General features: G+C 43.6%; 1 pseudogene; it reads right to left on the bottom strand.

Annotated features, from left to right (window-relative positions):
* Positions 1 to 290: 290 nt before the first annotated feature.
* Positions 291 to 24,741, bottom strand: part of LOC136469319 (uncharacterized) — a 42,032-nt pseudogene continuing 17,581 nt past the window's right edge.

Here is a 24,741-nt window from a genome sequence, read left to right as displayed (position 1 = left end):
AAAACTTTATCAAATGCATCTTAGGTATCCAGAAGCAACAGCAATATATATATCAAGGCTTTGGAACACATAAAACATCCAACTTAAACCCCATGTCATTTGGGTATTGTACTAGTACCAGAAAAAACTCAAACTCATCAACTTGTTTGAAGCAGCCTCACGTCAGCCCCAATGTGAAACTTAATTCGGTCATGCAAGGGGAAATTAGTAGTATGGAGACACTGCAGGTACTGAATGGACTAGAGTCCATTCGAAACGCCACATACATACATACATAATGCGCATGCTTACTACAGAGATCTTGACCAAAAGAACTCGTAATCTGAATGATAGTTCATGGCTTCTCCAGATGTCCTTGGCACCACTGCCTTAGACATGATTGATGCACCTTGCCTCAGTGCCCTCAGCCTCTTATTCAGAAGTTCAGCATGGTCGGTTTTAGAGGAAACATTTGGCGTTGGTTTGAACCTTAGTTGTTGTCGCAGTTGAAACCACTTCTCTCCCTGTAAATAAGAAAATTTGACAGTTATAGCATGACTGTGAGTCCGGAACCAAAACAACTTCCACAACAATTAACACCAATAAGGAACACATATAGTTCTTTTTAAATGAGAAATAGAAATAGAAATAGAAATATACATATTTCTATCTAGTAGTACTCAAGTGTTAGTTGAACCACTACCTGGTCTTTGTAACCAAAGCAGACGGACAATCGGACAAATTATACGATCATGCCCATCCACTACCGGAAACAGGCCGTTGCCAAGAGCCAAATGTCGGGCTCTCGGCAAAGAAAGCTTTGCCGAGAGTCGGCCCTCGGCAACGGTAGGCCGTCGGCAAAGAATTCCTCTCGGCAACCGGGCCCTTTGCCGAGGGTCCGGCCGTCGGCAAAGAAAGGCCGTCGGCAACCTGTGACGGCAGGCAAACGGCCTTCACCTGCCGTCTGTTTTGCCGAGGGTCAGAATTTGGCCCTCGGCAAAGAATTACTTTGCCGAGTGTCGTTTCTGTGCCCTCGGCAAAATATTTTTTTTTTGCTTTTTTTGCTTCCAAAATTTTTCCCTGGGTTTACTGTTGTACCTTAAAGTACATATTAAAATTTGGAGCTTTTTTTGATTTTATTAGCTATATTTAATAAGTTTATTTCATTTACTTGAATTCTTCCCGGTAATTCAAATTTGAACTGCAGGTGCATCGAATATTGGAATTGAGTGATTCAAAAAATCATATTCATGGTATTGCATGTGGTGTGAGACCTTATCCAGTGACAGATGCCAAATTTGGAGCATCGTTTTCACGGAACACGGCGAGGAACTTGCGTGTAAAGTATTTTTAAATTATATAAAATGGAAACGAAGTCCGAAATTCACGAAACTTGTCGAGGTGTCATTTCATCGCATGTATAGGCTGTGATAAAAAATTGAGTGGGTTTCGAGCAAGTTGCGACGTCCGATGCCTAAAACCCAGACATCTCCGCATGTGATCGAACGACCCTAACCTTCTCCTTGTCAACTCCCCAGGATCGCACGCGGCGCCTTCTCAGCCCGGACCGTCGCCGTGACCAGTTTGGCGCCTCCTATTCCTCTTGTTTATGTTGCTTGTCGAACTTTACACTTGTGGTTGTCTATGTGTCGAGATTTGTTTGTGACTTCGAACTTCGAGACTTCTATGTGATGTGGATGTGAATTATGTGATGTGGATGTGGTTATTGATATGTGGATGTGCTTATTGTGACGTGGATGTCATATATATGTTTATTTGTTGACTGGAAATGCAAAAAACAAAAAAAAATTAAAACTGGCTGTGGCTTTGCCGAGGGCTATGGTCATGCCCTCGGCAAAGCTGGGAATTCTGGAACACACAGAATCCCAGCTTTGCCGAGCGCATGACCATAGCGCTCGGCAAAGAAGAAGCCTTTGCCAAGAGCTGAGCCATAGCTCTCGGCACAAAAAATGTCAAAAAAAAATTATCAATATTCTTTGCCGAGAGCTCTTCTGACAGACGCTCGGCAAAGTTTTTTGGAAAAAAAATTCTGAAATTCTTTGCCGAGAGCTTGCTAAGGCTCACGGCAAAGATCAACTTTACCGTGACCTCTCCCCGTCACGGCGAAAATTTTTGCCGACGGCCGGCTAACCCTCGGCAAATCCTTTGCCGAGAGCACGAGATGCGGCTCTCGGCAAAGTAGCCTTTGCCGTGAGGTACTGTGCCGACCGTCCTTTGCCGAGAGCAACTCTCGGCAAAGCCTTTGCCGAGGGCAAAGGCTTCTTTGCCGAGCGTATCCGGCCCTCGGCAAAGAACCTCGTTCCAGTTGTGATCAGCCTTATCCGTAGACCAAGTTTGTGGAACCAATTTTCCTAGGGAGTGGTATGTCAGGAATGAAGCTTGGCAGCACCCTGCAGCTGCTGGTATCTGGCAAATAGGGTACCAGGCAACAGAGAACGTAAAAATGGAGCATCTGGTTAGTGCATAAACAGAAAAGGAATCTTGTTATAAATTGGGAAAGTCAAGGCAGATCAGCCAATATCAGAGCAGACACATACCAGGAAGCCGGATGAAGATCAGATAGCTTTTGACACTTTCAAGTTGCTTAGGATCCCCAAATATTGGATTACCAGAAAGGTTTATGCCATCGCGAAGCTGTTTGATCCTATATTACATGACAACAAGATCAAGTAGGGATGGAAAAGACTCAGAAACAGTGTTTCTGGATCCTATAGCCTCTATGTATATAATAAATTATAAAAAATGTAAGGGAAAAAGCAAAGTAATTAAACAATAATACAGGCTCAACATACTTGGTGAAAATTGGAGGCCGTGAAAAGGGATTCTCCAATTCGAAGTACTCAAAGACGAGTCCGCCATGATTTTGTGACTTCCCTGGCTGTCCAAACAACTGAACCGCTGATAGAAGAGGTCGAAAATATGTAGAAAATTCTGGCCAAATAGAGTTTATATTTCCCTGCATCGGTACCTCAATCCCACAGCACTCGGGTTCTTCATACCAGCTCCACACGCTCCACAAACGCTGGTCTTGCAAGCTGATTTTACTTTTTGTGCAAGATATCTGTCCAATGTCTGGGGTGGCCGCATGTAAAAAGTTTTCAATATCGGCATGGATACCACTGAACATGTACACATCAGATGCTGCTTGAATTTCATATGCATTATTAGCGGCCTTAATAACCTTATCCAACTAAGATGATGCATGAGTACTAAATGCTATTATGTTCTCTTCTTTCTTCCGTTCTTCGCTATCAGCACATGAAGAAATAGCCAGATGACATAGTGACAAAGTTTTATCAGAAGTTGCTGCTCTAGAATCTGTGTCTTTGGTGTCACCACCAACTGGAGACATAGCTTTTTTTTTTCTGTTTTTCCCTATCAACACATGAAGAATTAACCAGATGACCCAGTGACGAAGTTTTATCAGAAGTTGGTGCTCTGGAATCTATGTCTTTGGTGCCACCACCAACTAGAGCCATAGCTTTTTTCTTCTGTTCTTCCCTATCAACACATGAAGACTTAACCACATGACCCAGTGATGAAGTTTTAACAGAAGTTGGTGCTCTGGAATCTCTGTCTTCCTTCCCACCACCAACTAGAGCCACAGTTTTTTTTTTCTGTTCTACCCTATCAACACATGAAGGATTATCCAGATGACCTAGTGATGAAGTTTTATCAGAAGATGGTGCTCTTGTGTCTTCGGTCTCACCCCCAACTAGGGCCATAGCTTTTTTCTGTTCTTCCCTATCAAAACATGAAGAATTATCGAGATGACCTAGTGATGAAGGATAATCAGAAGATGGTGCTCTTATGTCTTCAGTGTCACCAACAACTAGAGCCACAGCTTTTTTCTGTTCCTCCCTATTAGCACATGAAGAATTAGCCAGACTACCTAGTGATGAAGATTTATCAGAAGATGGTGCCTTTGAATCTGTGTCTTCGATGCCATCACCAACTGGAGCCTTAGCTTTCAGCTCTCCTTCCTTGGGAAGACATCTTGGAGAATTAGTTTCCGCGATAGCCTCTAGGATGACATGATGACTGCTCCTGGGTTTTGCTTGGTGCACTGTCGTTATAACAAGCATTGTGTTGCTACCAGAAACATTATCTCCATCAGTAGAACCGGTCTTTGACAGGTTACTCAAACTGCGGGCCTTCTTGGTATTCACCCTTTTTCTGGTTTGGTTTTCTTCCATAAAAGGTATCATCATTTATGTAATGTCCTATTGTAAATGTAATAACCTCACGGAATGGAGCTCTTGGGACAAGTTCACGTGTTATAATAGGTCCTGAACCTGAAGCAGCCTTGGTAGAACTAGGAGCAGGACTTTCCAATCGTTGCATCTTTTTCATTTTCTGTGCTGATTTCCTGGAGACTACTTTCTAAATCACCATCATTACTAACATAAATTATACAAGAAAAGGCCATGTTTATGTGTTATATGATAACATAAACCCAATCCCAAGACTGCACATACAAACGCTAAATTTTCAGGGTTCATTTTCTCTGTATTACGCCTGATCGATGAATATGCGGCGGCGTCTCCATGGTACATCCCCATCAGCGATGTTTCCAGGAGTACTCCCTCCTTCTCCTGGTGGCATACTGCGGCAGACTCCTGCAGGGACAGTACCAGGAATCACAGAGGACACAGGATTCTATATACCAAAAAAAAAACATGGCTGAACCGGATTTGCTAATAAAAAACACGCAGCGCAAGGGCCATGGAAGGGAGGAAATGCCAGCTGATTAGAACGAAGACAAACAGCCCTACTTCTTTAATCATCCACAAGATCTACGGACCCTCGCTGACTTAATGGCTAGTGCTAAGCCACCAGATTTGCGAAAAATACTTTGAAAGTGAACAGCAATCGAATACCTTCAGCTCCGATCCTAGCATGTATATATCTCGTATGTCGTGCAAACTTAACCTGCAATCTGATCCCTACATAGCCCCTGGGACATGCTCAAAATTTACAAAGGTCGCAGCAGAAGTTGAAATCCGGTCCCCAGCGATCCAGGCACAACCATCACTGAATCGAACCCTCCCTGCCTGCTTCCTCACGCACCCCTACCCAGAAAACAACTCATTCCAACAAAAAAATATCAAAGTAGAGTGAAGAACCATAGATGCACACAGAGCTCCAAGTCCAAAGAAATTCCTAAAAATTCCAGAAGGAAACGAGCAAAAAAAAAAAAACTCAGGTTAAGTCGACACCAGGCTGGCGAGATTAGCGAGTGCACATACTGTCGGAACAATTTGATGTTGTCTGCCTTGGAAGAGAGGGAGAAGTAGGGGAGGATGTGAGAGAGGCTGGAGACAGGAGAGGGCCAGGAGAGCACACTGGTCTGGTAAGGAGAAAGGGGACCACCATAAGGAGACTTATTATATAATACATAGCCAGGGGAAAGTGAGTGAGATTACGAAACATGTGAGTATCTACGTGGAGCCGTGTTGGGGTCACGACAGTTCAAATTTGTATTTTTCCTACCATTTTCAACTTTCTGTTGAGCATAGTAACGTAGACATGAATATTGTAGATATATATATATATATATATATATATATTACTTCTTTATTACAAGGGATAGTTGTACCAAACTAGTATATAGTGAAATTAAAAAAATGAATATTTTGCATATCCATATATACTACAGTAATTAAATATGGTGGCAATAAATGTACATGGACCATCTTTTTCTGGATGCCACAAATATGCGTGTGGTATGCTATGATGAAATATGGTAGTTCTACACAACTCAACACGTTCTAAGCAACTAAAAAATATTTGCTACTTCTCTAAGATTTATTTGATTTGCATATTAATAGCAATGATATATATATATATTTTGTAGATATGATCACTAGTACAGAGACGGGCTTTACTCCCGGTGGGGAACCCCCTCTAGTCCCGGTTTTCCACCCGGGAGCAAGCATCTGGGACTAAAGGGGGTCCTTTAGTCCCGGGTCAGGAACCGGGACTAAAGGGAGACTTTTAGTCCCGGTGGGTAACACCAACCAGGACTAAAGGTATCTCCTGACATGCCACGGGGCCGGCACCCTTTAGTCCCGGTTGGTAATACCAACCGGGACTAAAGGTTATTTTTTTTTCTTTTTTCTTTTCTTTTTATTTTTTTGTTTTCTTTTCAAAATAGGTTTTCAAAGTCGTATTGTACGCTGCTAATAATACATTTATACGCGCGTATAGTATGTTTCGGTTCAAGCACAATGAACGTATTAAATGACACAATTCAAACGTAGAACTATATATATATATATATATATATATATATATATATATATATATATATATATATATATATATATATATATATATAATGCATCATATATATATTTACATGCATGCATGCATATGTGTATTTTACATTATATTATTTCATGTGCATATATTACAAAAGATTGCATTACAGTTATTGTGATATAACAAGTTTTCTCTCATCCTCTAGCTTGGCTTCCATGGTAGTGTTGGGTCGAAGTAGAACTCGCCCTTGGAATCGATGACCTGGTCATTAAAAAATCCGGCTATAGACTCTTGAATTGCTTTGAACTGGTCTTGCCGTATGACCTTTTCCTCCAACCATCGAGCCTACAGGTTTGAATTAAAGGAAAATAAATTAATATATGTACATACATATATATATATATATATATAAAGACATAGTAACACAATCAATAATAATAATTAAATGAATATATAGTGTATTTTTAACGTACTTTGAGTCTCTCTGTAGGAGTTCTTTGGGAGACCTGCTTGATAAACTCGCAAACATAGTAACCACAGTAGTTGTTCCCCTTTTCCTACCTCAGACACCACTTTACGAGAAAAAGATTTGTCATCCAATCTGGTGATCCGGTGAAAGCTATATGTTTAATTAATAAAGATGATGCGATTTAGGGGACTTACTTTCAAAGGGATTACATTTAGTAGCGCTTTGCATTTTCCCATGTGTTGCTTCTCAATAAAGGCTTTCCAAACACTGCCCAATAAAAAATTTGTCACATCATCAGATATAGTTAATCATCATGTTTGTGTGTATATATAGTTGCTAGAGATACCGAAATTACCTCTGGATAATATCTATCATATCTTGGTAGTCTTGTTGTGGTTTTCTCATCAAGTCATAGATTATCAAGTGACTTTTCACCAAATCGATGTCCATCAATATCCAGTGATTGCTGCATGTGTTTATAGGATATAACGCATAACACTCATTAATTAACTAGAATCAACATATGAGCCATTAAGGATGATCGATATTATTAACACTCACTTGAAGTTGTAGGGGAAGAGTATATCCTTCTTGTGGCGTTGGTTCACTAAGAAGTTCATGAGGTTACTCTCTGACTCAGACTTCTAATTAGGCTTTGGAGTAACTGGGTCTTTGAATACTATATGGGGATCAACAAAACCAATTTCATTGCAGCCTTTCTTTCTACGCTCTGTCATTGTAAATCTGCATATATATAGTACTTGTTAGGATAATTTATATGCATATACACACATATGATGAGTTTAATAATAGATCGAAAGAATTATTACTTAGAGGCAATAGCAGCTAATGATAACTTTGTCCAGAGAGGTCAGGTGGCATAGTTGATGAAATTCTGCAAAGTCAACATACATAACATCATCGCCACGGAACCAATGTCCGTCTCTAATTCTGACACCAACGCAGAAGTATCCACCGGTAGACGCCTGCATGTACCACTTGTTTAGCAGGTACATTTGCGTCCCCAGATCACCTAAGGCTTGAGGGTTGTATAGACTCTGGCCTAGTACAAATTTTTTCTTCTAAATATCAACCTCCGCCGCACTCTCAATGTTTCTATCACCAAACATCTGGTAAAGGTCGAGACCAATCTCTTCAATAAATTCACCAAGGTGATCCAAATCAACATCCGGAGGTATGTTTGCCTGATGCATTAATCCTAAATTCGAACCATATTCATTACCAACAACTAGCGGGGGGACTGATTGGTGCGATTGTTGTCCGAGTTGTGCAACTCCTTTCCCTGCCCGCTTCTTTTTCTATGCCACCTCAATTGACTAGGTGAGAGTGCGGTCATAGTCCGTTAACGTTGCTTTGGACGGCTTACGAGATTCCCGTTGTTGTTGCTGGTAAGAACCCACCTTTTTTCTTAGAATATCTGGAGCTACGAAGAAGTACGGTTTCTCCGGGTTTCTCCTTACTTCTTGATCCTTTTTAAGTTTGTCATAGAATCTAGACATATCTTTTTTATATGCATTAGTTACTTCTTCCTTCTCTTTAGATATTATTTTGGGAATAGCCCTTGGTTTCACGGTGGCTTTCTTTGCCGGCGGGGGCTGGTTCTTCGTTTGCGGGGCTGGCCTCTTGCTAGTACTTGGCTTCTTGGTAGGCGGGGGCGGGGGAGGCATTGGAGACCTCCTTGGAGGTGGTGGCAGCGGCGTTGGAGACCTCCTTGGAGGTGGCGGCTGCGGCATTGGAGACCTCCTTGGAGATGGTGTGGATGTAGCCTCGCCTTCCAACACATTGTCATCGTACAGAGCACTATGATGATCTGGCGATTGAACAATTGGACTTAGGTTGGGGGAGGATCTGCTACAAAAAAAAGAAATGACATATTATCATGAGCAGATTATTAATTATTTAAGCCAATATAAATTAATGATGTAGTGTTTTCATCCGCACCTATGGTGAGGTAGTTTAGGAGGAGGTGGAGGCGACATCTCGGGAATGATGATGTAGTGCTTGCGCCATAGAATGAATGTCTTCTCTGCTTCTCCTAGAGTCTTCTCGCCATCACCTCTAGGAATGTCAAGAGGCAAATCACTAAAACCTTTTTCAGCTTTATCTACCGAGATGGTAGCATATCCTTCTTGGATTATATTCCCATGAATCCTTGGTGTCTTGGTTCGGTCGATAGGATTAACAAGACCGATAGCCACCTTGATTGTGGAATTCCCCTTCGGAATGTGTAGCTCACACGATGTACAAGGTTCAGTGACGTCATCCACAGGGAAGCACAGTCCTATGTCCCCTTGATTTGGTATCTCCGTAAAAGCGCAGCTGCTTTTCAACTGAACAGGGGGGCTAATGTTGATTCCTGGCTCTGATGCCTGCTTGCTTGCACTCACTGCTATTTGCACTTGCCTTCTGATTTCCTCCTACATTCTCGCTTTAAGGTTTTTTTCCCGCTCCTATGCTTCACGCACCGCTTCCTCCAACCTCTGGAGTCGCTGTGCCTATTCTTCCTTCTTTCTCTAGCGGCTTCTGTAGGAAGGTCTGTCCTGAGGGAATCCATGCTCCCAAGAGACACTTCCTTTGCCTCTAGTTCAGCCACTGTGTTCAATAGTCCCGATGGCGTATGTTAGTTCATCCTTCTCTCTGTTGGGCCTAAACGCACCACTAGCAGTAGCTCTCTGAGCATAAAACAATCTTTCTGATGCTTCTTGCAGTCTTGCCATAAACACACTTCCCTGTCTCCTGGTCCAGTGTTCCCCCATGAGCGAAAAACTAATTCTTTGCATGCTCTCCCCACTCGAGTGATTCTGGTGTGATACCCTTGGCAAGAAGGTCTGCTTCCATTTTGTTCCACTTCTTAATGGCAGTCGGGTAGCCACCTGATCCCAAGTTATGGTGGTATGTCTTCTGTTGGGCATTACGTTGGTTCTTTATCACCCGACTCACACCCTCTTCTGACGTCTTGTACTGTACAAACTCATCCCAATAGGGCCTCTGCTTTGAGATCAGGTCTGGGACAGTGAAATCTGGTGCTATGTTCTTCTTGACATATGTCGTGTATAGGTGTTTCTTCCAAGTCTGAAACTGGGTGGCCATCTTCTTCATTGCCCAATCCCTAACTCGCTCCTTCAATTCATCACCATCTATTATATCATCATAACCATCTGTTTGGAGCATGAAATGTTCCAAGACATCATTCCAAATTAACGTCTTGTCACGATCGGAGACAAAACTAATATGAGGAGCATTGGTCTTCTTCTTCCATTCGCGAGTACTGATTGGGAGCCGGTCCCTTACAAGGTAACCACAGTGGTGCACGAATTTCGTTTTATTTGCCCCCCGGTTCGCCTATATCCACATTGAACTCCGAGATGATGAAGCGGCCCTCCAATGGCTTTTTGAGACCTCGAACATTTTTACTCTTCGTTGTAGTTGTTGATGTCGATCCAGGGGGCTACAAAACATAAACATTATTTTTAATGTCATGAGCACACATAAGACATATGATAATATATATAGCTAATAATAAAATATATATACTTGGCCAATATCTTGTTGCTCATTTTGTTCAAGAGCTAAGTACTGACTCCCGTCATCTACATCCTCTTACACGTTATTTTTAGCACCATCATCGCCGACAACTTGAGTGCCAGTGTTGATCAAATTCATCATCAACTCCTCCTCATCCATGTTTCTTGGGTCGGCCATCTAGCTTCAAAAAACAAAACCAATATATAGTACGTCAAATCTTTGCTTACATGCGTAAAATCTACGAACAATATGCATTATTAAATCTTGCCCCTCGATCACGGACGCAATTCACCACACTAGGGCAAACTGCGTCGGTACTAGGGCGAATTAGGGCTATACATAAACGGCCGAGGGCAAATTGCGTCGGTGACTAGGGCGAACCACGTCGGTGACATCAACAATGCGGTTCGCCCTAGTCACCGACGCAATTCGCCCTAGTGTGATTGTTTAGTGTTAACGATAACGATAATACGAATGTTGATCGACTAGGCCGCGAGAGAGGGCGGTGTGACGAGAGTGGCGGTGCTCCGCTCTACCGTATATATGTTTGTACACATGGGTGAACGAGGGCGGCGGTGCTCCGCCGTATAAACCCTAAACCCTAGGGCGAACAAGGGCGGCGGTGCTCCGCCGTATAAACCCTAAAAGCTAGGGCGAATGAGGGCGGCGGTGCTTCGCCGTATAAACCCTAAACCCTAGGGCGAACGAGGGCGGCGGTGCTCCACTGTATAAACCCTAAACCCTAGGGCGAACGAGGGCGGCGGTGCTCCGCCGTATACATAGAAACGCATGGGCAAACGAGGGCGGCGGTGCTCCGCGACGTATATATACATGCATATGAATACAAATGACGAAAACATATGGATCGCGATCGAGGACAAGGACGTACGGCAAGACGAGCGGCGTGGTCTCGACGTCGGCGCAGAGTGGGCCGGGGCGGTGGTCGGCGCAGCAGAGCGGGCCGGGCCGTGTCGGCGCGGTGGCGACCGGCGTCGGGGGCGCGCACACTGCGGTCTCTGCTGACAACGACGACGTGAGGTGGGCCGGGCCGGGGGCGGTGCTCGGCGCGAACTAGCAGCTCCAATAGTTCTGCATTAGAATGGAATACATGAGATTAGCGCACATTTTTCATGTGGACATCCTTTCATACATGTGAACAAAAAATTCATATGTGAAGAAGTCAATCAAAAAACATTCTTAATTTAGCATTCTCCATATACAGTGCACCGAGTACTTGACTTGTCAATAAGCATTCTTTTGTTCAGTGTGAACTCAAGCATAGATATCCAAAACTCATATGAAGCACAGCACTGTCTCAAGAAGCAACATTTCTTACACTGTAGGTCCAAAATTAGAGAAAGACCTAGTTTTATCTGAAACATAAATGGATAGGCATTAAAAATGACTAAAACACCATAAACTGGTGCTCCGTCTCCAACATCACACATTGGTCAATTTGGCTTCCATCGGTCCATGTTTGCGGTTTTACTTGATAATATAGAAATATTTTGATAGATTGAAGGCGTAAACTTATTATTAATAGGTTCATCATGGGAAATAATAGTTTCATAATATGTACAGTCCTTTTTTAGACCAAATGCCACAATCTCAAAATATAATGTGAGATAGTCAAAGTTTAAATTTTATCAACCAGGCCAAAATACAATTTTATATCTGTGATCAAAAGGAGTATATTATATATCATGCATGCATGTCCACATGTTTTTTTTCTTTTTGCAAAACACAATACAAACGTCAATATATAGCATTGCAAACTCTACTTTGAAAAGCAATTCAATTGCCTTGATTTACTATTTGAGAACATTTTATGAACAACCGTCAAAGTAAAATGCATAATAAGATGACATGAAAATAGGCATACAATTTTGGGATGGCCGGTCCAGTCAAGGTATAATGCATAATAAAACGCCACAAAATGGCCAGGCAATTTCTCAATTACATGTTTTGCAAAAAAATAAAAAAAATTGCACAACATCACAGTCAATCCTCTACTCGTTTTCCTCTGCTCTCCTTCAGCTCGCACGCCACCGCGCGTCGGCCATCCCCCCATTCCTGGCCGTGAAACTCCATAGCCACGAGCAAGCCACGGCACCGCACCATCATCCTCGCCACGGCTATGCGACCCCACCATGCCCATACTGTGACTGGCCGCTGAATGGCGAAACCCTAGGCACTAGGAGAGAGAAAGCCGAGAGAACCCACCTCACGAATGCGGAGGCAGATCGATGGGGTCATGGCGGCAGCGGCGCGGCGAACGCGTGCGCGAGGACCGTGGACACGCGCGAGGCGGTGGCGACGACCGGCCTCAGGCGGGGTGGCAACGGCGTCCTCGGTGTGGCGGGCCGGGTGGCGTGGGCGCAGCGGGGGAGAGGAATCGGCGATGGCGCGCGCGGCGGTGAAGATCGACAACGCAAGGAAGAAGATGAGGCGACGAGGGATTTGGGCACTGGCATATATATGCCACACCCCTTTACTCCCGGTGCTAGCCCCCCACCGGGAGTAAAGGTCCTTTACTCCGGGTGCGTGTTACCAACCGGGAGTAAAGGTATACCTTTACTCCCGGTTGGTAACACGCACCGGGTGCTCCCGGTTGGTAATACGCACCGGGAGTAAAGGTTTTTTTGGCGGGCCACGAAACTGCAGCCCACCTTTACTCTCGGGTGGGCTTCCCACCCGGGAGTAAAGGTGGGCTGCAGTTTCGTTACCCGCCTGTTTTGAGCAAATTTTTTTAATAGAAATGCAATAGTCTTGTTAAATACATAGTAAATTAAATAAAAGGCATAAAACTATTTTGTTAAAAATATGGATTTTCTTTTTCTTTATTGCACATAGGAAAAATCTATAACCTAACTTTTTTATTTTTTGTTATAATTATAAAACATAATGTAACTAATATTTATTATTTCATTAATGCAAAAATGTAGTGTTTAATTAAAATTATTAAAACTATTAGTTTTGGACAGGAAATTTGTTTTCACATCATTTTAACGTTAATATTTTAATTTTTCATCACTCAATATCCTAATTTAACTTTTCAAGAGAGAAATCCCACCAAATCAAACATTGATTTAATTTGAAACACGACATAATAAACATCTGAATTTACAATTATTACATAATATCTCAAACACACACAACATTAAATCACTATATCATCAAGTGGGCACAGGAGTGAACTTCTTCTTTACGTATGTCTCTTGGTTATGATCGCGTCGTAACCATGGAGTGTCCTCATTATTTACCAAGATGCTAGGGTCTTTGTTCACTTTGAAGGGCGGAATTCGGTCATCCTTTTCATAATCTTCTGACATGTCCGACTTGTCCTCAATTCCCACGATGACTCTTTTCCCTGAAAGAACTATGTGGCGCTTTGGCTCTTTGGTTGAGTCATTATCGTTTTTCCCTCTTTTTGGTTTGGTAGACATATTATTGACATAGAACACCTGATTCACATCCTTGGCAAGGACGAATGGTTTGTCTTTGTACCCAATATTACTAAGGTCTACTGTTGTCATTCCATACTCGTTGTCTACTATTACCCCGCCTTCGGTCACCTTGACCCATTGGCACTTGAACAATGGGAACTTCAAAGTAGGTGCATATTCTAGTTCCCATATTTCATCTATGCGGCCATAATATGTCTGTTTATTCCCATTCGGGTCTATGGCATCTATGCGGACACCACTGTTTTGGTTGGTACTCCTTTTATCTTGGGCTACTATGTAGAATATGTTCCCATTTATCTCGTACCCTTTGTATGTGACGATATGCCATGATGGTTGCATAGCCAATAAATACAGTTGCTCATGGATGCTCTCATCACCTTGACATTTTTTTCGCAACCAACCGCCGAAAGTTTCCATGTGCTTACGCGTAATCCAAGCTTCAGTCTTCCCTAGAAACTTGGATCGTAAGAGATACTTGTGTGTCTCAATATACGGATCTACCAAAGTGGAGTTCTATAGAACTGTGTAGTACGCTTTATTGAAATAATCATCCTCCGTACCAATATATGTTTTCCTCCCTAGTGTCCCCTTTCCACTTAGTCTCCCCTCATGTCTCGATTCAGGAAGACCAATCGAGTCAAGGTCGGGAATAAAGTCAACACAAAACTCAATGACCTCTTCTGTTCCATAGCCCTTGGCGATGCTTCCTTCTGGGCGAGCACGGTTGTGAACATATTTCTTCAGGACTCCCATAAATCTCTCTAAGGGGAACATGTTGTGTAGGAACATAGGACCGAGAATGAAAATCTCCTTGACTAGGTGAACTAGGAGGTGTGTCATGATATCAAAGAAGGAAGAAGGGAACACCAACTCAAAGCTGACGAGACATTGAATCACATCATTCTGTAATTTAGCTAGATCAGTTGGATCAATTGCCTTCTGAGAAATTGCATTGAGGAATGCACATAGCTTCACGGTGGCTAGACGTACATTTGGTGGTAGAATTCCTCTTAATGCAACTGGAAGTAATTGCGTCATGAGAATGTGACAGTCATGGGACTTTAAGTTACATAATTTCTTCTCTGGCATATTTATAATACCCTTTATATTCGAGGAGAAACCAGATAATACCTTGATGTTGTTTAAGCATTCAAACATGATTTCCTTCTCCTCTTTGCTTAGAGTGTAGCTAGCAGGACGTAAGTAATGGCGTCCATCATCTGTCTTCTCTGGATGCAGGTTGTCTCTTTCTCTCAAACAACGCAGGTCCTATCGTGCTTCAAATGTATCCTTAGGCTTTCCATACACACCCATGAAGCCTAGCAGGTTCACACAAAGATTCTTCGTCAGGTGCATCACGTCGATCGAGCTGCGGACCTCTAGGACTTGCCAATAGGGTAGGTCCCAAAATATGGACTTCTTCTTCCACATGGGTGCGTGACCGTTAGCGTCGTTCGGAACAGGTTGGCTGCCATGTCCTTTTCCAAAGACGACTTTCACATCATTGACCATATCGAGTACATCCTCACCGGTTCGGTTGCGAGGCTTGGTCAGGTGGTCTGCCTTCTCTTTAAAATGCTTGCCTTTCTTTCTTACGGAGTGATTTGCAGGAAGAAATCGACGATGGCCATGGTACACGACCTTTTGGCATTTTTTCAAGAATACACCTCTAATATCACCAAAGCAGTGTGTGCATGCATTATATCCCTTGTTTGACTATCCTAAAAGATTACTTAGAGCAGGCCAATCATTGATTGTTACGAACAACAATGCTCACAGATCAAAGTGTTCCTGTTTGTACTCATCCCACACATGTACACCTTCTTTATTCCACAAAATGAGAAGTTGGTCAATAAGTGGTCTCAGGTACACATCGATGTCATTGCCAGGTTGCTTTGGGCCTTGGATGAGCACAGGCATCATAATGAACTTCCGCTTCATGCATAACCAAGGAGGAAGGTTGTAGATACTTAGAGTAATAGGCCAAGTGCTATGACTACTGTTCGCGAGAGAGGGCGGTGTGACGAGAGTGGCGGTGCTCCGCTCTACCGTATATATGTTTGTACACATGGGTGAACGAGGGCGGCGGTGCTCCGCCATATAAACCCTAAACCCTAGGGCGAACAAGGGCGGCGGTGCTCCGCCGTATAAACCCTAAAAGCTAGGGCAAACGAGGGCGGCGGTGCTTCACCGTATAAACCCTAAACCCTAGGGCGAACGAGGGCGACGGTTCTCCGCCGTATAAACCCTAAACCCTAGGGCGAACGAGGGCGGCGGTGCTTCGCCGTATACATAGAAATGCATGGGCAAACAAGGGCGGCGGTGCTCCATGACGTATATATACATGCATATGAATACAAATGATGAAAACATATGGATCGCGATCGAGGACAAGGACGTACGGCAAGACGAGCGGTGTGGTCTCGACGTCGACGCAGAGTGGGCCAGGGCGGTGGTTGGCGCAGCAGAGCGGGCCAGGCCGTGTCGGCGCGGTGGCGACCGGCGTCGGGGGCACGCACACTGCGGTCTCTGCTGACAACGATGACGTGAGGCGGGCCGGGCCGGGGGCGGTGCTCGGCGCGAACTAGCAGCTCCAATAGTTCTGCATTAGAATGGAATACATGAGATTAGCGCACATTTTTCATGTGGACATCCTTTCATACATACAACAACAACAACAACAACAACAACAAAGCCTTTAAGTCCCAAACAAGTTGGGGTAGGCTAGAGTTGAAACCCAGCAGAAGCAACAAGGTTCAGGCACGTGAATAGCTGTTTTCCAAGCACTCCTATCTAAGGCTAAGTCTTTGGGTATATTCCATCCTTTCAAGTCTCCTTTTATTGACTCTAACCAAGTCAACTTCGGTCTTCCTCTGCCTCTCTTCAGGTTACTATCCTGGCTTAGGATTCCACTACGCACCGGTGCCTCTGGAGGTCTCCGTTGGACATGTCCAAACCATCTCAATCGGTGTTGGACAAACTTTTCTTCAATTGGTGCTATACCACATTGATTAACATAACATGAGGCTAAAATGAGGCTAGTCAGTATGTAACAGAGCACATGTATACTTATATAGATGGGGGATGCAAGTATGTACACAACAACAACAACAACAAAGCCTTTAAGTCCCAAAACAAGTTGGGGTAGGCTAGAGTTGAAACCCATCAGAAGCAATCAAGGTTCAGGCACGTGAATAGCTGTCTTCCAAGCACTCCTATCTAAGGCTAAGTCTTTGGGTATATTCCATCCTTTCAAGTCTCCTTTTATTGCATCTACCCAAGTCAACTTCGGTCTTCCTCTGCCTCTCTTCACGTTACTGTCCTGGCTTAGGATTCCGCTACGCACCGGTGCATCTGAAGGTCTCCGTTGCACATGTCCAAACCATCTCAACCGGTGTTGGACAAGCTTTTCTTCAATTGGCGCTACCCCTAATCTCTCACGTATATCATCATTCCGAACTCGATCCTTTCTTGTATGACCGCAAATCCAACGCAACATACGCATTTCCGCGACACTTAGCTGTTGAACATGTCGTCTTTTCGTAGGCCAACATTCTGCACCATACAACATAGCAGGTCTAATCGCCGTCCTATAAAACTTGCCTTTTAGCTTCTGTGGTACCCTTTTGTCGCATAGGACACCAGACGCTTGCCGCCACTTCATCCACCCTGCTTTGATTCTATGGCTAACATCTTCATCAATATCCCCGTCCCTCTGTAGCATTGATCCTAAATATCGAAAGGTATCCTTCCTAGGCACTACTTGACCTTCCAAACTAACATCTTCCTCCTCCCGAGTAGTAGTGCCGAAATCACATCTCATATACTCAGTTTTAGTTCTACTGAGTCTAAAACCTTTGGACTCCAAAGTCTCCCGCCATAACTCCAGTTTCTGGTTCACTCCTGTCCGGCTTTCATCAACTAGCACTACATCGTCCGCGAAAAGCATACACCAAGGGATGTCCCCTTGTATGTCCCTTGTGACCTCATCCATCACTAAAGCAAATAAATAAGGGCTCAAAGCTGACCCTTGATGTAGTCCTATCCTAATCGGGAAGTCATCCGTGTCTCCATCACTTGTTCGAACTCTAGTCACAACATTGTTGTACATGTCCTTAATGAGCCCGACGTACTTCGTTGGGACTTTATGTTTGTCCAAAGCCCACCACATAACATTCCTTGGTATTTTATCATAAGCCTTCTCCAAGTCAATAAAAACCATGTGTAGGTCCTTCTTCTTCTCCCTATACCGCTCCATAACTTGTCTTACTAAGAAAATGGCTTCCATGGTTGACCTTCCGGGCATGAAACCAAATTGGTTCATAGAGACCCGCGTTATTGCTCTCAAGCGATGCTCGATAACTCTTTCCCATAGCTTCATAGTATGGCTCGTCAACTTAATTCCCCGGTAATTCGTACAACTTTGAATATCCCCTTTATTCTTGTAGATCGGTACCAATATACTTCTCCTCCACTCATCAGGCATCTTGTTCGATCGAAAAATATGGTTGAACAGCTTGGTTAGCCATACTATAGCTATGTCCCCGAGACATCTCCACACCTCGATTGGGATACCATCCGGTCCCATCGCCTTACCTCCTTTTATCCTTTTCAACGCCTCTCTGACCTCAGATTCTTGGATTCTCCGCACAAAGCGCCTATTGGTGTCATCAAAAGAGTCATCCAACTGAAATGTTGTGTCCATATTCTCACCATTGAACAATTTGTCAAAATACTCTTGCCATCGATGTCGGATCTCATCCTCCTTCACCAAGAGGTGCTCCCTTTCATCCTTAATGCACTTAACTTGGTTGAAGTCCCGTGTCTTTCTCTCACGAACCCTAGCCATCCTATAAATGTCCTTCTCTCCTTCCTTCGTACTCAGATGTTGGTAAAGATCCTCGTACGCTGTACCCTTTGCCACACTTACAGCTCGTTTTGCAGTCTTCTTTGCCACCTTGTACTTCTCTATGTTGTCCACACTCCTATCATGGTACAAGCGTCTATAGCATTCTTTCTTCTCTTTAATAGCCCTTTGGACTTCCTCGTTCCACCACCAAGTATCTTTAGCCTCGCGTCCCCTTCCCTTGGTTACTCCACACACCTCTGAGGCTACCTTCCGAATGTTGGTTGCCATCTTGTCCCACATGTTGTTTATGTCGTCTTCTTCCTTCCAAGAGCCCTCTTTGATAACCCTTTCCCTAAATACCTCTGACATCTCTCCTTTCAGTTTCCACCACTTTGTTCTTTCAATCTTAGCTTGTTTATCCCTACGGGCCCGTACCTGAAAACGAAAATCTGCCACCAAAAGCTTATGTTGAGAAACAACACACTCTCCTGGTATCACCTTGCAATCCAAGCATGCTCGTTTGTCCTTTCTTCTTGCGAGGACAAAGTCAATCTGGCTACAGTGTTGTCCGCTACTGAAGGTCACTAGATGAGATTCTCTCTTTCTAAAAAAAGTGTTGGCTATCATCAGGTCAAAAGCTACCGCGAAGTCTAGAACTTCCTCCCCCTCCTGATTCCTACTACCATACCCAAAACCTCCATGAACTGCCTCGAAACCTGTGCTTGTAGTACCTACATGCCCATTAAGATCTCCTCCTATAAAAAGCTTCTCACTACTAGGTATAGCTCTAACCATGCCATCTAAGTCTTCCCAGAACTGTCTCTTAACACTCTCGTCGAGGCCTACTTGGGGGGCATACGCACTAATTACGTTCAAGACCATATCACCAACGACAAGCTTGACTAAGATAATCCTATCTCCTTGCCTTCTCACTCCCACCACACCATTCTTGAGGCTCTTATCAATCAAAACTCCTACTCCATTTCTATTCGTGACTGTCCCTGTGTACCAAAGCTTGAAACCTGTATTGTCCACCTCCTTCGCCTTCTGACCCTTCCATTTAGTCTCTTGAACGCATAATATATTTACACGCCTCCTAGTCGCGGTATCAACTAATTCTCTTAACTTACCAGTAAGTGACCCTACATTCCAACTACCTAAACGGATCCTAGTTGGTTCGACTAGCTTCCTTACCCTTCGCACCCGTCGACTCAGATGCGAAGACCCTTGCTCATTTTTCACTACACCCGGGCGCCGATGTAGCGCGCCACTAAGGAAGCGACGACCCGATCCTTGGTTACTTGACACCATGCCCAGATCACGACACGGCGCGTCACGGGGGTGACGACCCGGCCCTTGCCCATTTAACACCATACCCGGGTTCCGATATGACGCGTCGCGAAGAGGGTTAAGTCAATCAAAAAACATTCTTAATTTAGCATTCTCCATATACAGTGCACCGAGTACTTGACTTGTCAATAAGCATTCTTTTGTTCAGTGTGAACTCAAGCATAGATATCCAAAACTCATATGAAGCACAGCACTGTCTCAAGAAGCAACATTTCTTACACTGTAGGTCCAAAATTAGAGAAAGACCTAGTTTTATCTGAAACATAAATGGATAGGCATTAAAAATGACTAAAACACCGTAAACTGGTGCTCCGTCTCCAACATCACACATTGGTCAATTTGGCTTCCATCGGTCCATGTTTGCGGTTGTACTTGATAATATAGAAATATTTTGATAGATTGAAGGTGTAAACTTATTATTAATAGGTTCATCATGGGAAATAATAGTTTCATAATATGTACAGTCCTTTTTTAGACCAAATGCCACAATCTCAAAATATAATGTGAGATAGTCAAAGTTTAAATTTTATCAACCAGGCCAAAATACAATTTTATATCTGTGATCAAAAGGAGTATATTATATATCATGCATGCATGTCCACATGTTTTTTTTCTTTTTGCAAAACACAATACAAACGTCAATATATAGCATTGCAAACTCTACAATGAAAAGCAATTCAATTGCCTTGATTTACTATTTGAGAACATTTTATGAACAACCGTCAAAGTAAAATGCATAATAAGATGACATGAAAATAGGCATACAATTTTGGGATGGCCGGTCCAGTCAAGGTATAATGCATAATAAAACGCCACAAAATGGCCAGGCAATTTCTCAATTACATGTTTTGCAAAAAAATAAAAAAAATTGCACAACATCACAGTCAATCCTCTACTCGTTTTCCTCTGCTCTCCTTCAGCTCGCACGCCACCGCGCGTCGGCCATCCCCCCATTCCCGGCCGTGAAACTCCATAGCCACGAGCAAGCCACGGCACCGCACCATCATCCTCGCCACGGCTATGCGACCCCGCCATGCCCATACTGCGACTAGCCGCTGAATGGCGAAACCCTAGGCACTAGGAGAGAGAAAGCCGAGAGAACCCACCTCACGAATGCGGAGGCAGATCGATGGGGTCACGGCGGCAGCGGCGCAGCGAACGCGTGCGCGAGGACCGTGGACGCGCGCGAGGCGGTGGCGACGACCGGCGTCAGGCGGGGTGGCAACGGCGTCCTCGGTGTGGCAGGCCGGGTGGCGTGGGCGCAGCGGGGGAGAGGAATCGGTGATGGCGCGCGCGGCGGCGAAGATCGACAACGCAAGGAAGAAGATGAGGCGACGAGGGATTTGGGCACTGGCATATATATGCCACACCCCTTTACTCCCGGTGCCAGCCCCCCACCGGGAGTAAAGGTCCTTTACTCCGGGTGCGTGTTACCAACCGGGAGTAAAGGTAGGTATACCTTTACTCCCGGTTGGTAACACGCACCGGGTGCTCCCGGTTGGTAATACGCACCGGGAGTAAAGGTTTTTTTGGCGGGCCACGAAACTGCAGCCCACCTTTACTCTCGGGTGGGCTTCCCACCCGGGAGTAAAGGTGGGTTGCAGTTTCGTTACCCGCCTGTTTTGAGCAAATTTTTTTTAATAGAAATGCAATAGTCTTGTTAAATACGTAGTAAATTAAATAAAAGGCATAAAACTATTTTGTTAAAAATATGGATTTTCTTTTTCTTTATTGCACATAGGAAAAATCTATAACCTAACTTTTTTATTTTTTGTTATAATTATAAAACATAATGTAACTAATATTTATTATTTCATTAATGCAAAAATATAGTGTTTAATTAAAATTATTAAAACTATTAGTTTTGGACAGGAAATTTGTTTTCACATCATTTTAACGTTAATATTTTAATTTTTCATCACTCAATATCCTAATTTAACTTTTCAAGAGAGAAATCCCACCAAATCAAACATTGATTTAATTTGAAACACGACATAATAAACATCTGAATTTACAATTATTACATAATATCTCAAACACACACAACATTAAATCACTATATCATCAAGTGGGCACAGGAGTGAACTTCTTCTTTACGTATGTCTCTTGGTTATGATCGCGTCGTAACCATGGAGTGTCCTCATTATTTACCAAGATGCTAGGGTCTTTGTTCACTTTGAAGGGCGGAATTCGGTCATCCTTTTCATAATCTTCTGACATGTCCGACTTGTCCTCAATTCCCACGATGACTCTTTTCCCTGAAAGAACTATGTGGCACTTTGGCTCTTTGGTTGAGTCATTATCGTTTTTCCCTCTTTTTGGTTTGGTAGACATATTATTGACATAGAACACCTGATTCACATCCTTGGTAAGGACGAATGGTTTGTCTTTGTACCCAATATTACTAAGGTCTACTGTTGTCATTCCATACTCATTGTCTACTGTTACCCCGCCTTCGGTCACCTTGACCCATTGGCACTTGAATAATGGGATCTTCAAAGTAGGTGCATATTCTAGTTCCCATATTTTATCTATGCGGCCATAATATGTCTGCTTATTCCCATTCGGGTCTATGGCATCTATGCGGACACCACTGTTTTGGTTGGTACTCCTTTTATCTTGGGCTACTATGTAGAATATGTTCCCATTTATCTCGTACCCTTTGTATGTGACGATATGCCATGATGGTTGCATAGCCAATAAATACAGTTGCTCATGGATGCTCTCATCACCTTGACATTTTTTTCGCAACCAACCGCCGAAAGTTTCCATGTGCTTACGCGTAATCCAAGCTTCAATCTTCCCTGGAAACTTGGATCGTAAGAGATACTTGTGTGTCTCAATATACGGATCTACCAAAGAGAAGTTCTATAGAACTGTGTAGTACGCTTTATTGAAATAATCATCCTCTGTACCAATATATGTTTTCCTCCCTAGTGTCCCCTTTCCACTTAGTCTCCCCTCATGTCTTGATTCAGGAAGACCAATCGAGTCAAGGTCAGGAATAAAGTCAACACAGAACTCAATGACCTCTTCTGTTCCATAGCCCTTGGTGATGCTTCCTTCTGGGCGAGCACGGTTGTGAACATATTTCTTCAGGACTCCCATGAATCTCTCTAAGGGGAACATGTTGTGTAGGAACATAGGACCGAGAATGAAAATCTCCTTGACTAGGTGAACTAGGAGGTGTGTCATGATATCAAAGAAGGAAGGAGGGAACACCAACTCAAAGCTGACGAGACATTGAACCACATCATTCTGTAGTTTAGCTAGATCAGTTGGATCAATTGCCTTCTGAGAAATTGCATTGAGGAATGCACATAGCTTCACGGTGGCTAGACGTACATTTAGAGGTAGAATTCCTCTTAATGCAACTGGAAGTAATTGCGTCATGAGAACGTGACAGTCATGGGACTTTAAGTTACATAATTTCTTCTCTGGCATATTTATAATACCCTTTATATTCGAGGAGAAACCAGATGATACCTTGATGTTGTTTAAGCATTCAAACATGATTTCCTTCTCCTCTTTGCTTAGAGTGTAGCTAGCAGGACGTAAGTAATGGCGTCCATCATCTGTCTTCTCTGGATGCAGGTTGTCTCTTTCTCTCAAACAACGCAGGTCCTATCGTGCTTTAAATGTGTCCTTAGGCTTTCCATACACACCCATGAAGCCTAGCAGGTTCACACAAAGATTCTTCGTCAGGTGCATCACGTCGATCGAGCTGCGGACCTCTAGGACTTGCCAATAGGGTAGGTCCCAAAATATGGACTTCTTCTTCCACATGGGTGCATGACCGTTAGCGTCGTTCGGAACAGGTTGGCTGCCATGTCCTTTTCCAAAGACGACTTTCACATCATTGACCATATCGAGTACATCCTCACCGGTTCGGTTGCGAGGCTTGGTCAGGTGGTCTACCTTCTCTTTAAAATGCTTGCCTTTATTTCTTACGGAGTGATTTGCAGGAAGAAATCGACGATGGCCAAGGTACACGACCTTTCGGCATTTTTTCAAGAATACACCTCTAATATCACCAAAGCAGTGTGTGCATGCATTATATCCCTTGTTTGACTATCCTGAAAGATTACTTAGAGCAGGCCAATCATTGATTGTTACGAACAACAATGCTCACAGATCAAAGTGTTCCTGTTTGTACTCATCCCACACATGTACACCTTCTTTATTCCACAAAATGAGAAGTTGGTCAATAAGTGGTCTCAGGTACACATCGATGTCATTGCCAGGTTGCTTTGGGCCTTGGATGAGCACAGGCATCATAATGAACTTCCGCTTCATGCATAACCAAGGAGGAAGATTGTAGATACTTAGAGTAACAGGCCAAGTGCTATGACTACTGTTCTGCTCTCCAAAAGGATTGATACCATCTGTACTTAAAGCAAACCTTAAGTTTCTTGCGTCATTTGCAAACTCCAGGAATTCTCTGTCGATTGCTCTCCACTGGGACCTATCAACAGGGTGTCTCAACATATTGTCTACCTTACGGTCTTCTTTGTGCCATCGCAACAATTTTGCATGTTCTTTGTTTCTGAACAGACGTTTCAAGCGTGGTATTATAGGAGCATACCACATAACCTTGGCAGGGATTTTCTTCTGTGGACGTTCGCCCTCAACATCACCAGGGTCATCTCGTCTGATCTTATACCGCGATGCCTGGCATACCGGGCATGCATCTAATTTCTCGTACTTTTTGCCACGGTAGAGGATGCAGTTATTAGGACATGCATGTATCTTCTCGATTTCTAGCCCCATAGGACAGACAACTTGTTTTGCTTCGT

The sequence above is a fragment of the Miscanthus floridulus genome, chromosome 8, assembly GCF_019320115.1.
Source record: "Miscanthus floridulus cultivar M001 chromosome 8, ASM1932011v1, whole genome shotgun sequence".
Classification (NCBI taxonomy): Eukaryota; Viridiplantae; Streptophyta; class Magnoliopsida; order Poales; family Poaceae; genus Miscanthus; species Miscanthus floridulus.
Note: the sequence above shows the minus strand (reverse complement) of the source record. Positions and strands in the feature narration are given on the sequence as shown.